This window comes from Artibeus jamaicensis, unplaced genomic scaffold (genome assembly GCF_021234435.1).
Source record: "Artibeus jamaicensis isolate MK-2021 breed Jamaican fruit bat unplaced genomic scaffold, CSHL_Jam_final contig_1157, whole genome shotgun sequence".
Lineage (NCBI taxonomy): Eukaryota > Metazoa > Chordata > Mammalia > Chiroptera > Phyllostomidae > Artibeus > Artibeus jamaicensis.
This window is the reverse complement of record NW_026521226.1, coordinates 233,990-249,532: the sequence shown is the minus strand read 5'-3', so window position 1 is coordinate 249,532 and position 15,543 is coordinate 233,990.

The following is a 15,543-nucleotide window of genomic DNA, read 5'->3' as shown; positions in this document are numbered from 1 at the left end:
ATTCTTGTTTCTTTATTCTTTTCTGTTTGGTTATTTTTTCCTCCTTCTAGTACACTCCTTTGATTTGAGTTCCAGTTTCCTTTCCGTTACTATTGGTTTCCTGTGCATTTCCCTTCATTTCAATTAGTTTAGCCTTCATATGTTCCTCTAATTTGTGACTAAAATCAACCAGTTCTGTGAGCATCCTGGTCACCAGTGTTTTGAACTGTGATTCTGAAAGTTTGGCTATTTCTTCGTCGCTTAGATTTATCGGCTCTGGGGCTCTGAGTTGTTCTTGAGCCATGTTTTTATCTGTTTGTGCCTGTTATGTATGAGGAGTGGAGCCTCAGGTGTTCATCAGGGCGGGGCCACCCTGGTTGCTGGTTTCTGATGCTGTATGTGGGGGCAGAGTCAGAGAGGAAAAATGGAGGTCCCTTCTGCCGCTTCCAACCACTGCCACTGGGGCCTGCACGGTCTGTCTCACCGCTCACTCCTTCACCAGTTTATCAGTTTGGCTGAAGGGTTCATTGTTGTCAGACTTCCATATATTTAAATTTTCTGTGGTTTGGCTGCATTTTTTAAAAATTTTTATTTAATTATTTTTCAAGTCCAGTTTTTTTCTATTTTTCCCATCCCAGACCATCCTACCGCCTCCCAACTCCCTCCCATTTCCACCCCCCCTTAGTTCTTGTCCCTGTGTCCTTCATATTTGTTCCTCCAAATCCCTCCTCTTTTTCCCCCTTAAATTCCCTTCCCTCTCCCCTCTGGTCACTGTCCCCTTGTTCTCTATTTCAGTGTCTTTGTTTTTATTCTGCTTGCTTGTTTGTTTTGTTGTTTAGCTTTCTGTTAAAGGTGAGATCATATGGTATTTGTCTTTCAACACCTGGCCTATTTCACTCAGCATAATGCTTTCCAGTTCCATCCATGTTGTTGCAAAGGGTAGTACTTCCATCTTTCTCTCTGCTGCATAGAATTCCATTGTGTATATGTACCACAATTTTGTGATCCATTCATTTACTGACGGGTACCTAGGCTGCTTCCAACTCTTGGCTATTGTAAATTGTGCTGCTATGAACATTGTGGTGCATAGGTTCTTTGAAATTGATGTTTTAGGATTCTTAGGATATAATCCTAGCAGTGGAATTGCTGGGTCAAAAGGCAGGTTGATTTTAATTTTTCTGAGAAAATCCCATACTGTTTTCCATAATGGTTGTACCAGTCTGCACTCCCACCAACAGTGAACTAAGGACCCCTTTTCCCCACAACCTCTCCAACATTTATTGTTTGTTGCTTTGTTTATGATAGCCATCCTGACTGGTGTAAAGTGGTATCTCATTGTGGTTTTAATTTGCATCTCTCTGATAGCTAATGATATTGAGCATCTCTTCATGTGTCTCTGGATGTTCTGTATGTCCTCCTTGGAGAAATGTCTGTTCAAATCCTTTTCCCATTTTTTAATTGGGTTAGATATCTTCTTAGAGTGGAGTCGTGTAAGTTTTTTGTATATTTTGGAGATTAAATCTTTGTCTGAGGTATCATTGGCAAATATGTTTTCCCATACAGTTGGTTGTCTTGCTAATTTAATACTGTTTTCTTTAGCCATGTAGAAGCTTTTTATTTTAATGAGATCCCATTTGTTTATTCTTTCCTTTATATTCCTTGCTCTAAGGGACATATCGGTAAAAAAGTTACTGTGTGAAATATCTGAGATATTCTTGCCAATGTTCTCCTCTAGGACTTTAATGGTGTCACGGCTTATATTTAAGTCTTTTATCCACCTTAAATTTATTTTGGTGTATGGTGTAAGTTGGTGCTCAAGTTTCATTTTTTTTTTTGCATGTAGCTGTCCAGTTCTCCCAACACCATTTGTTGAAGAGGCTATCTCTACTCCATTTTATGTTACTGCCCCCTTTGTCAAATATTAATTGACTGTAGAGAGTTGGGTTGATTTCTGGTCTTTCTGTTCTATTCAATTGGTCTATGTGCCTGTTTTTATGCCAGTACCAGGCTGTTTTGATTACAGTGGCCTTGTAATACAGTTTGATATCAGGTATTGTGATCCCTCCTACTTTGTTCTTCTTTCTCAAAATATCAGCTGCTATTCAGGGTCGTTTGTGGTTCCATATAAATTTCTGAAGTGTTTGTTCTATGTCTGTGAAATATGCCATTGGTACTTTAATAGGTATTGTATTGAACCTGTAAATTGCTTTGGGTAGTATGGACATTTTGATGATGTTAATTCTTCCAATCCATGAACAAGGTATATGTTTCCATTTGTTTGTGTCTTCCCTGATTTCTTTCTTCAGTGCTATGTAGTTTTCTGCATACAGGTCTTTTACCTCCTTGGTAGGTTTAATCCCAGATATTTTATTTTTCTTTTTGCTATATCGAATGGGATTTTTTTCTTGATTTCTGCTTCTGCTGATTCATTGTTAGTATACAAAAATGCCTTTGATTTCTGGATATTGATTTTGTATCCTGCTGTTTTGCCAAACTCATTAATTAGTTCGAGCAGTTTTTGGGTAGAGTCTATAGGATTTTCCATGTATACTATCATGTGATCTGCAAACAGTGACAGTTTTGTTTCCTCCTTTCCTATTTGGATTCCTTTTATTTCCTTTTCTTGCCTGATCACTGTGGCTACACCTTCCAAATCTATACTGAATAGAAGTGGTGAAAGTGGACAACCTTGTCTTGTTCGTGATCTTAGTGGAAAAGCTTTTAGTTTTTGCCCATTGAGTATGATATTGGCTGTAGGTCTCTCATATATGGCCTTCATTATGTTGAGGAATGCTCCCTGCATTCCCACTTTGCTGAGTGTTTTTATCATAAATGGATGTTGTACTGTTGAGGTCCAAAACAGATGTTGAAAAGGGACAATCCCCAACGAGCCCTGGATAAAGTTAGGCTGACCAGCAACTAAAGTTAGGCTGACCAGGAGCAGGGAAATTTTTACTTTCTAAAAGGGCTAACCACCAATTTCCCTAATAAGCCAATGGCAATCAGCTGTTTAGAGCTAGCCACTAGCTAACAGCCACATCTGCTTCTGTTTAAAGCTTGCTCTATTTCTCGTGGTGGCGGATGCAACATTTTGGAGGCCCCAGCGAGATTTCCCTTGGGGAGTTTCGGGTTGGAGATGAGTAGGACGGCTCGAGCTGAGTAAGTAAATGCGAGGATCCTCTTTTGGTTTCTGAGCTCCGGAGCAAGGCAGCCTGAGTTGGTACGTGGAGGCGCTGGTAGTCCACCCAGGAATCCCAGGGTCAGGACGCCGCCCTTGGGATCTGGTTTCAGTTCAGTTCTGAGAAAGTGTGACCGTCACGTCAGGTTTTGTTTCCCTCTGCACTGTGCTGCGCCGCGAACCAGAGTTAGGCTTTATTTCGAGAGACTGTGTATTGTATGTGTTGTTGTTTGTCTTTGTGTCTACCCTTGTTGTTACCATTCTCTTTTCCGAGCTCCCTGAGGTTTTTCGGCGTGCACAAATGGGTCAGCGAGAATGCGTGCCTGGCTCTCGGCTAGATTGCTTGCTGAACAACTTCTCGGACTTTCAGAGATGAGTGAGGGGATATGGTGGGCCACTGCCAGACCCCGAGTTCCTCCGAACCCTGAGCGAACTTGAATGGCCGACCTTTGATGTCGGTGGCCGACCGAGGGCACTTTTGATTTGCCGTCCTCTTCGCTGTTCGAGCCACCGTCTACCGAGTCCCCCACCCTGATCAATTTGTATATATTGATGTCTGGGTAGATATCGCCACGGAGCGCCCAGGTTATATTAGACAATGTATACAGGGAAATCAGAGGGGGAGGAGAGCCATCTGCCTGGCTGCAGGAAGTGTCCAGCGAGCAGGGAACCGAGGGCCTTGTCAAGATCCGGCCACAAAACAGCCGCCGGCCAGACCTCGACTTTACCCAGTCCTGCCCGGGCAGCCCGACGACCCTTAGACCCAGTTAATGCACCTCCGCCATATCATCGCAGGGAGAAGCCAGACTCGACGAGGCAGGACAGTAGTGGGCCCAACAGTCCTCCACACACACCAGGGGGAGCACAATTCGGTGGACGAGGAGGAGTGGCGCGGCGGGAACGGCCGCCGTTTTACCTCCGCAGGAAGGTGCCGCCATTTTGCCCCTCAGGGAAGTGCAACCAGGGCCTGATGCACCGCCCCGGGCACCACCCTGGTTGATATATGTTCCTTTTTCTACTAGTGATCTTTATAATTGAAAACATCAGAATCCACCCTTCTCTGAAACACCCCAGGGTTTAATCTCCCTCCTCGAGACCATCTTTCAGACCCATCAACCCACCTGGGATGATTGTCAACAGATTTTGCAGACCCTTTTCACATCAGAAGAAAGGGAGAGAATTAATCGAGAGGCGGCAAAAGCCGTAATGGGGGAGGAGGGAGACACGGCCGCAGGGAGAAGAGAAATGGAAGGCATTCTTCCCTCACAACCCCCAGCCTGGGACCCCAACACTGTAGGGGAAGGGATGTGCTACTCCAGTATCGCTGGGCTCTACTTAGGGGGCTGAAGGCAGCGGCGAGGAAGCCAACTAATTTTACTAAAGTTAGTGAGGTCATTCAGGGGAGGGAAGAATCCCCAGCAGCTTTCCTCGAGAGGCTAATGGAGGCCTATAGGATATATACCCCTTTAGACCCTGAAGCAGAGGAAAATAGGAGACTTGTTAACATCGCCTTTGTGACTCAGGCAGCTTCAGACATTAGGAAGAAACTTCGGAAGATAGAAGGATTTGAGGGAGAGAATAGGAGTAAGTTATTAGAAATAGCACAGAGAGTATACATAAACAGGGAGGATCCGGAGGTAGGTAGAGCTAAAGAGGTTGCTAGGATCCTGCTTGCCGCCCAGAAGACCCCGAGAACAAGAACAGAGGAGGACAGCCAAGGGGCCATAACAGGGGGCCGCGAATAGGCAAAGACCAATGTGCCTACTGCAAGGAGAGAGGACACTGGAAGAGGGACTGTCCAAAGAAGAGAGCGGAAGGCCGTAAGCAGGGACAGGCTCCTGAGGTCCTGCTCCAAACCTTAGACTGACGGGGCCAGGGTTCCATTCCCGTTGGCTCCCAGGAGCCCATGGTCACCCTAATGGTCGAAGGTAAGCCAATAGACTTCCTGGTCGACACAGGAGCCACCTTCTCGGTCCTCAAACAACCCCAAGGACAAATTCAAAAGACAACTGCCAAAATAGTTGGGGCAAGGGGCAAAGCGGAGGCCTACCCATGGGCTACAGCAAGGGTAACTAACTTAGGCCGAGGCACCATTACCCACTCCTTCCTTGTCATTCCTGACTGCCCCTACCCATTGCTAGGAAGAGATTTATTGCAGAAGCTCCAGGCCACCATCACCTTCAGACGTGAAGAAAGCCCCTCAAAGACTGATCTGTCTAAACTGTTTGGTGATTCTATCTGTGACTCTACCCTAGGCTATAGGGGCAGTGAAGGACATAAGGGACTATTCGGAGGAGAAACTGTGATGGCTTTAGGAAAAGGCCCTGCTTGTGATGCATCTCAGAAGAACAAGAACTTATACTAATCAGGAGCATATGGGTGTCCAGAACCACCCAGCAAATGGACAAGGGACTGCGGAGGGGCTAGTGACTATTATTGTAAAAGCTGGGGCTGTGAAACAATAGTCTCAAGGGGACATTGGACCCCAGGGGGAGGAACTGAAAGACCTCCCCTTGGCTGACAACGCTAATATCCGCTATAGCTGGTCCCCTCTTACTGTTTATAAACTCCTTGCATTTATTAAAGAAAGCTAATGGTTTTGTCCCAGCCTTATACAATCCTACCCATAGATGAGGAATCAAGGGTTTGATCCACGACCAAAAGAAATGGGGGAATGCTGAGGTCCAAAACAGATGTTGAAAAGGGACAATCCCGAACGAGCCCTGGATAAAGTTAGGCTGACCAGGAGCAGGGAAATTTTTACTTCCTAAAAGAGCTAACCACCAATTTCCCTAATAAGCCAATGGCAATCAGCTGTTTAGAGCTAGCCAATAGCTAACAGACACATCTGCTTCTGTTCAAAGCTTGCTTGCATACCCCTATATAAGGACATAGCTGTAAGCGCCGGGGCGCAGCTCTCATCTGCAGCTCTCCTGAGCATAGTCTCCTCGGACACTCAGAGAGCTCGCCCCTGCGCAGGTAAAACTTGGCCAATAAAGTAACATCTTGAAAATTCTGAAAGTCTCCGAACCTCTGTTTCTCGTGACGGTGGATGCAACAGTACCTTATCAAAAGCTTTTTCCATGTCCATTGATATGATCATGTGGTTTTTGTCTTTGCTTTTGTTTATGTGAATCATTTACTGATTTGCGAATGTTGAACCATCCTTGCATCTCTGGGATGAATCCCACTTGGTCATGGTGTATGATCTTTTTAATGTATTGTTCAATGCGATTTGCAATATTTTGTTGAGAATTTTAGAATCTATGTTCATCAGCGATATTGGCCTGAAGTTCTCTTTCTTTGTTTTGTCTCTATCTGGTTTTGGAATTAGGATGATGCTGGCTTCATAAAAAGAATTTGGGAGCTTTCCAACCTTCTGGATTTTTTGGAATAGTCTGTGAAGAATAGGGCTTAGCCCTTCCTTAAATGCTTTGTAGAATTCTCCTGTGAAACCATCTGGTCCAGGACTTTTGTGTGATGGGAGTTTTTTGATTACTGCTTCGATTTCTTTTGCTGTTATTGGTGTGTTCAGATTTTCTGTTTCTTTTTCACTGAGTTTTGGAAGATTATATTTTTCTACAAATGTGTCCATTTCCCCTAGGTTTTCAAATTTCTTGGCATATAGTTCATAGTAATTTCTTACAATCCCTTCTATTTCTGTGGTATCAGTTGTAATCTCTCCTCTTTCATTTCTGATTGTGTTTATTTGTGTCCTCACTCTTCTTTTCTTGATGAGCCTACTTAAAGGCTTGTCTATTTTTGTTTATCTTCTCAGAGAACCAACTCCTGGATTCATTGATCCTTAGGACTGTGCTTTTAGTCTCTATGTCATTTAATTCTGCTCTAATCTTGGTTATTTCCTTCCTTCTGCTTGCTCTGGGCTGTCTTTGTTGTTGTTCCTCAAGTTCTTGCAGGCATAGGGTTAGGTTGTTTGTTTGAAATATTTCTATCTTCTTTAGATAGGCCTGTATTGCTATAAACTTCCCTCTCAGGACTGCCTTCGCTGTGTCCCATAAGTTTTGGGTTGTTGTGAGATCATTTTCATTTGTTTCCAGAAACGTTTTGATTTCTTCTCTAATTTCATTCTTGACCCATTAATTGTTTAATAGCATACCATTCAGTCTCCATAATTTTGGGTGCTTTGGGTTTTTTTTTTCTTTGGGGTTGGTTTTCAATTTCAGTCCCTTGTGGTCAGAGGAAATGATTCCTCAATTTTCTTGAGTTTTTTGAGGCTCGTTTTGTGTCCTATCATGTGGTCTATCTTTGAGAATGTTCCATGTGCATTTGAAAAGAATGTGTATTTAGCTTTTTTGGGATGAAGGGCTCTATATATATCAGTTAAGTCCATTTCCTCTAGGGTGTTGTTTAATGCCGAAATATCTTTGTTGATATTTTGTTTGGAAGACCTGTCCATATTTTATAGTGGGGTGTTAAAATCCCCTACTATAATTGTGTTGCTGTCAATATCTTTCTTGAATTCCTCTAAGATTTTCTTTATATATTTGGGTGCTCCTATGTTGGGTGCATATATATTTACGATGTTAATGTCCTCTTGGTGGATTCTTCCCTTGAGTATTATGAAGTGACCTTCTGAATCTCTGTTTATGGCCCTCTTTTTGAAGTCTATTTTGTCTGATATGAGAATTGCTACACCAGCTTTTTTTTCTTGTCCGTTTGCTTGGTAAATTTGTTTTTAGCCTTTCACTTTTAGTGAAAGTAATGGTCTTTTGTCCTGAGGTGGGTCTCTTGTAGGCAGCATATGTGTGGGTCATGCTTTCTTATCCATTCAGCTATTCTGTGTGTTTTGATTGGAGCATTTAATTCATTTACATTTAAGGTTATTTTTGATAGGTACTTATTCATTGCCATTTTTGTACCTGTTTCTCTCTGTCTCCCTCTTTTCCTTCCTTCACTTCAAGCAGTCCTTTTAGTATTTCTTGTAGAGCTGGTTTAGTGGAGGCGTATTCTTTTAGGCTTCTTTTGTCTTGGAAGCTCTTTATTTGGCCTTCTATCTTGATTGAGAGCCTTGCTGGGTAAAGTAGCCTTGATTGTAGGCCTCTGGTTCTCATTACTTGGACTATTTCTTGCCATTCTCTTCTTGCTTGGATTGTTTCCATTGAGAAGTCAGTAGCTAACCTTATTGGGGCTCCCTTGTATGTTACTTGTTTTTTCTCCCTTGCTGCCTTTAAGATTCTCTCTTTGTCTTGGAATTTTGCCATTTTGATGATGATGTGTCTTGAAGTGGGCCTCCTTGGGGTTCCTCTTGATTGGGATTCTCTGTGATTCCTCAATTTGTGTGACTTTCTCTCTCATCAAATTAGGGAAATTTTCTCTCATTACTCTTTCAAATACATTTTCTATCCCTTGTTCTTCTTCTTCTTCTTCTGGTATCCCTATTATTTGGATATTATTACGTTTCATATTGTCTTGTATTTCTCTTAATCCCTCTTTATTCTTTCTGAGCCTCTTTTCATTTTCCTGCTCTTTCTGTGAGATGCTTTCTACTTTGTCCTCCAAATCACTAATCCAATCCACTGCCTCATCTATTCTACTTTTGAAACTTTCTACTGTGTTCTTCAATTCGGAAATTGAATTCTTCATTTCCTCTTGTCCCTTGCTGATAGTTTCTATTTTTTTTTTCATGTTGATATAGTGTGCGGTGAGATCATTTTAGTTCCCCTGTAGTTTCTGGTAGCTCATTGTGAGCTCTTTGAACTTTGTGATAACCAGTGCTTTGAATTCACTATCTGATAGTTGATTAGCCTCTATTTCATCTAACATTCTTTTTGAAGTTTCTGCTTTTTCTTTCATTTGGGGATTGTTCCTTTGTCTTCCCATTATTTGTGAGACTCTTCTTGTTAGTCTCAGCTTCTAAAATTTATCTGTTCTGACTCGCTGGGTTTATGTTGTGAACCTCTGTGGTATATGATCTGTGAATTTCAGTGGTGCAGACTTCTTCAAGTATCTTGATGTTCTCTGTTTCCACCTACTCCTTTTATCGTGTATGTGTAATCAGTTGTAGGAGGAGGAAAAATGGTTCATGACAGCAGAAGAGTTTTTTATGATATTTATAGTCACAGCTGGTAGAGAGGAGATTGGTGATCTTTAGGCTGTATATAGTGTTAACCGTATTTTTCAGCCCATCTTGCCACTTTTACGAGATGATGGACAAAAGATAAGCCTCTTGTTTGGGAGGGAAGTCTTGTTAGTTGGAACTAGAAAGCAGTGAAGTTTCAGACGGTCAGATTTTGAGATAAGGTGAGTGTAGGGAACACTACACCTAAGTAAATAGGTGTAGTGTGTGAGCAAATAGAGTTAATCACTACAGCGATAGAATTCAGGGACCCGTACAATGGGCTAAGATCCAGGAGATGTGTTGTGAAGTATTTACTGTTGTATAGATCAGCTATTATTTACACTAATATTAGAGCAGCACTCCTATGTGAGCTGTCTGAGTAGCGGGTATAGAGCTTTTAGGTAGTGTGCTAAAGGAAAACAAGTGGCATGGAGTTTAGAGGATTAGCAAAGCATTGTGGAGGATAGGACGGGGGGAGCCTGACTAATAATGCAATATAACTACTCAAGACTGAGAAGACTATACAGAAAGAGGAGGAATACAGAGATATTATTAAAATATAAAAGAAGTGAGAACAATGAAAAAAATATGCAACACCTTGTGGCTTCTCTGCTATAGGAAAGTGAAATTTGTCTCTCTGTCTCTACTGTTGAGATGCCCCCTCTTTGGGTCCCATTCTGGATCTTTCACAGTTCCTAGTTGTTTGTGTCTCTTGTGGGTAAAAGAAAATGAAGCAACAAACAAACAAACAAAAAGGCAGGAGAAGGGAGGCGAAAGTGATGAGTTTAAGAGGAAAGGAAGAAGGACTAAAACAGGGAAAAACAAAGGAGAGGAACAAAGTATAGAAAGATAAAGCAGTGATAAAATTAAAAAATATATAAGATTACTAAACAAACACACAAAAAAGTTACTAAAAAATGGGGGCCCCTTCAAAATAAGCAAACAAACAACAACAACAAAAAGAATAACAACAACAACAACAACAGAGAAACCCTTCCCTTGTTGGTTTCAAACTGTCCAGACTGGTTTTTCTGGTTAAAGCAGGATGCCGGTGGGCTGGGATGCCAGTGCAAGTGCGTACACCAGCCAGGCTACCAGATTGGGGTGTGGGCGCCCGCACACTCACCAAGCTGCTTGGGACCTACCGGTTCTGGTAGGGTCCTTCCTAGTCCTATGGAGGGACTCAACCGTTTCTGCGCCTGTGCACACTAGCCAGGTGAAACCGGCAAGACGCTTCCCAGTCCTGTGTGCGGGACTCAGAGGCTTCTGGGCCTGTGTGCACTTGCCAGGTTGTCTGGGATCTGAGAAACCATCAAGGTGCCTCCCAGCCCTGTGGCAGGGACCCAGAAGCCTCCTCGCCCACACACTTGCCTGCCAGGCCGTCTGGGACCCATGAAACTGGCAGGGCGCTTCCCAGTCCCATGGCAGCAGCTCAGAGGCCTCCGCTTTTCCCCTGGCTTGCTGCAAGGCCCAGTGGGAAGCAAGCTAAGCTGCCCTGGCAGGAGAACACCTCAGTCCACTTTCAAAAAAAAAACAGAACTCTCCAGATGGCCTGCCTCTCAATCCAGCTCAGTCCCCAACCAGACCAGTGAGGCCAATGCGTTTCTCAATTCTCCCAGGCTTGTGACCACAGAGTCTGCAGTTGAATGGGGCCCTGTGTCTTTGTAATCCTCCCTGATAATGCAAGCAGGCAAGCAGGCTAGCAGACAGGTCTCTGCCCAGTGTTGTCCAGTTTTGCTTATACGGGGAGTGGGGGCGCTTGTGGCCACTGGGGCCACTGGGTGCGTAGGCTCCTGTGGCAGACACCTCTGGTGTTGGTCTCAGACCAATAGCTCTGGACCCTGGCCGTAGAGGCAGCACCGGGCCCCCTGGCTGGGGGTGCTGGCTCCCACCTCCGCTTTGTCTTTACTCCGGTCCCCAAGACCCCACTGACCTGCGGCTTTCTGGTGTTTCAGCGTCCGTCACAATCTCTGTTCTTTTAGCTAGAATCCGCTCTGTCCTACTCTGTCGCCATCTTCCCTTGGCTGCGTTTTTGTTGCTAAAACTTAGTTGTTTTTAAACTTGGTTGTGCGAGAAGACACAGGGTTTCCACCTATGCCTCTATCTTGGCGGAAGTGAATCCCATGAACTCACTTTTACCTCAGAATCACTTTTTTTCCTGAACAAAGGTTCACTCTATGACCAATCCTGCAGCCAGGGTGCAAAGGGTTCCCACATAGGTTCACATTACCATAAGGGAAAATCAACAACAAAGCTGGCTGATTCCTCCAGCTCACCCCATCTCCACACATAATGGCTACACTGTGGCAGTGTCTGACTATAGGGGAGAGCACTGGGATTTCACAGAGGTAAAATATTTTGTGATTCAGCACCACTTACTGGAAAATAAGAGAAAGACCTCTTTGTATTAATCAGCTAGAAAAGTGTCACTCATATGTAGATGCCTAGACAGAGAAAGAATCTATCAAATACCATGAACAACCAAGGTAGTGAGGCAGCTCAGGAAGAAAATAAAAAAATCTACAGAAAACAAATGTAAAGACATAGAAATGTGTGATAAAAATGACAGAAAAGTCAAGGTTGCAGTTCTGAAAATATTCAACAAGATGGAAGAAAATACAGACAGGCAATTTAATGTGCTCAGGAAACAAATCAACAAATACAATAAGATTGAAACTTTAAAGAAAGAACCAAACAGAAATTCTGGAGATGAATAAAAGAGATAAAAATGAATAAGAGAGATAAAAAATGATCTAGCATAGGGCATAGAGTGGACCAGATGGAGGAAAGGGTTAGTGCTATCGAAGATATCAAAGATAGAAATCTAGAAATGATGCAGAGGGAAGAAGAGAGAGATGTGAGCATAAAAAAATAAAGGATCTCTCCAAGAACTATCTGACTCCATCAGAATGAGTAATATAAGGGCAAAAGGCATACCAGAGAAGAAGAGAGGGAGAAGGGAGTGGAGAGCCTATTCAAACAAATTTTTGATGAAAAATTCCTAAACCTATGGAAAGAGCTAGATCCTCAAATCCCAGAAGCAAGCAGAACACCTAGTTACTTCAATTCAAAGAGGACTTTTCTAAGATACATTGTATTAAAATTGTCAAAAAATTAATGATGAAGAAAGAATTCTCAAGGCAGCCAAGGGAAAAGAAGAAAGTAACCTATAAAGGATGCCCATTAGGTTATAATCAGATTTCTCAGCAGAAACTCTACAAGCAGAATAGAAATTCAAACAACTGAAAGAGAAAAATTATCAGCAGTGAATAATATATCCAGCAAAGTTATCCTTTCAATATGAAAGGGAAATAAAGACTTTTTCAGATATACAGAAGCTGAGGTAATTTACTACCATAAGACCTCTACTGCAGGAAATACTGAAGAGGCTTATTCTACCTGAAACCAAGAACAAAACATCGCAAAGCTACAAGATCACTAAAGAAACTTACAGAATAAGCAGGGATAATTTGTGACAACAAAAAACATGAAAGAGGAAGAGTAAGGGTCTGAATTTGCAAAGGAGGATGGGGATCAGATGCATTTAAATCAAAAGAAAAAGGACTACTTTATGAATAAAAGAAAACTTTCTTTTCATAAACCTAATGGTAATTCAGCAAACAAAAAAGCCCCCAAACTGAGACACAGCTTACCAAAAGAGGAAACAGAAAAAAGAAGTATGGAATACCTCCAAACAAAAAACTAAAAACAGAAACACAAAGGAAAAGAACAAATAGAGGCACAGAGCTACCAGCAAACATAAGATAAAATGGCTATATGAAGTCCACATACATCAATAATTACCTTCCATGTAAATGGACTGAATTCACCAGTAAAGAGGCACAGTGTAGCATATTAGATAAAAAACAACAACAAAAAACCCCAAATGACACATCTAAGCTGCAAAGGCAAAGGCAGACTCTAAGTGAAAGGATGGAAAATTATTCTCGAAGCAAATAACACCCACAGAAAAGCAGGTGTAGTCATGTATATGTATGACAAAACAAATTTCAAGATAACAAAACTAAGAGAAGATAGAACACTTTAATAAAGTGGGACACTATATTAAGAAGATAAAATACTTCTTAATATATATGTACCAAATCAGATAGCATTGAAATATATAAAGCAACTACTAACAGAATGAAAGAGAAAAAAAGACAAAAACACAACCATAGTTGGGAATATTGATACTTCACTGACAGTTCTAGATAGATCAACAAACATAAAATCAATAGAGAAATGTTGACCTTAAATAACACATTAGACCAAATGGACACAGTTGACATTTACAGAGCCTTTTATTCCAGAACATCAGATTATAAATTCTCCAGTGCACACAGAACATTCTCACGAATAGACCATATGTTGGATCACAAAACGAGCCTCAACAAATGCAAGATGATTAAAGTTATACCAAGCATATTCTCTGACCACAATGCTTTGAAATGAGAAATTAACCACAAAAAGGATATAAACCCACAAATATGTGGAGATTAAACAACATAATACTAAAAAATGACTGGGTCAAAGAAGAAATACAAGGTGAGATCACAAGATAGAGACAAATGAGAATGACAATATGACATCAGAACTTCTGGGGTGCAGCCAAAGTGATAATATGAGGGAAGTTTATGTCATTACAGACCTATCTGAAGAAACAAGACAAACCCCAAGTAAACAACCTAACATTACATCTTTCAGAACTAGGAAAAGATGAACAAAACCAACCCAATGTCATCAGAAAAAAGAAAATAATAAAAAACCAGAGCGGAATTGAATGAAATAGAGGGGAAAAATTATACAAAAAGTTAATGCAACAAAAAGCTGGTTCTTTGAAAAGATTAATGAAATTGACAAACCCCTGGCTAGACTCACTCAGGAAAAAAAGATTAAAGAGTCACAACACAAAATCAGAAATGAAAGAGAAGTTACCACAGACATCACAGAAATATAAAAGATCATACTAGAATACTATGAAACACTATATGCTACCAAATACAATAACCCAGAAGACGTGAATAACTTTCTAGGAATATGTAATATTCCTGAATCATGAAGAACTAAAAAAATCTAAATACACCAATCAATCATTAAAAACCTCCCCCAAAATAAAAGTCCAGGGCCACATGGCTTCACTAATAATTTCTACCAAACTTCCAAATAAATTTGATACCTATTTTTCTCAAACTATTCCAGAAAACTAAAAAAGAGTCAATTCTTTCTAACACATTTTATGAGACAAACATAATATTTTATGATACCAAAACCTGGCAAGGATTACAAAAAAGAGAGAGAGACAGACAGACAGACAGACAGAGACAGAGAGGAAGAGAGAGAAAAAAACTACAGACCAATATTTCTGATGAATACAGATGTAGAAATCCTAAAAAACAAACAAACAAATAAATAAAAAACAAACCCTTAGCAAAAAGAATACAACAATATGTTAAAAATATAATAATACATCATGATCAAGTGGGGTTCATTCCAGGGATGCAAGGATGGTTCAAAATATGTAAATTGATCAATGTGATGTACCACATTCAGGGGACACACGAGAGGCAACCATACATTGATATTTCTCTCCTTATCTCCTTCCCTTACCCTCTAAAGATAAATAAATAAAATCTTTTAAAAAATAACAAAATACTCAATAAAATGAGTATAGAAGAAAAGTACCCTCAACATAATACATATCATGTATGACAGACCCTCAGCTAACAACATACTCAATGGTGAAAAAACTGAAAGCTTTTCTCTAAAATCAGGAACAAGATTAGGATGTCCTCTCTCCAGTCCTATTCAATGAGTTCTGAAAGTTCTTGCCAGAGCAATCAGGCAAAAGAAAAAAATAAAAGGCACACAGTTTGGAAAGGAAGACATAAAATGGTCACTTTCTTCAAATGGCATGACTGTATATAGAAAACCCTAAGGACTCCACCAAAAAACTATTTGAAACAATAAACAAATACAGTAAAGTTGTAGGATACAAAATTGATATTAAAAATGCACCTCTTTTCTATATACTAAATATGAAACTTCAGAAAAAGAAATGATAAAGAATTCCTTTTGGAATTACAACCAAAACAATAAAATACCTAGGAATAAACTTATCAAAGGATGTGAAGGATTTATACACTGAAAATGACAAAGCATTATTAAAAGAGATAAAAGAGAAATAGACAAAAAATGTACTTGAAAAATAATTAAATAAAAAAAGAAATACTGTAAAAAAATAAAAATAAAAGAGATAAAGACACAATGAAAAGGAAAGATATCCCATATTCATGGATTGAAAAAGTCA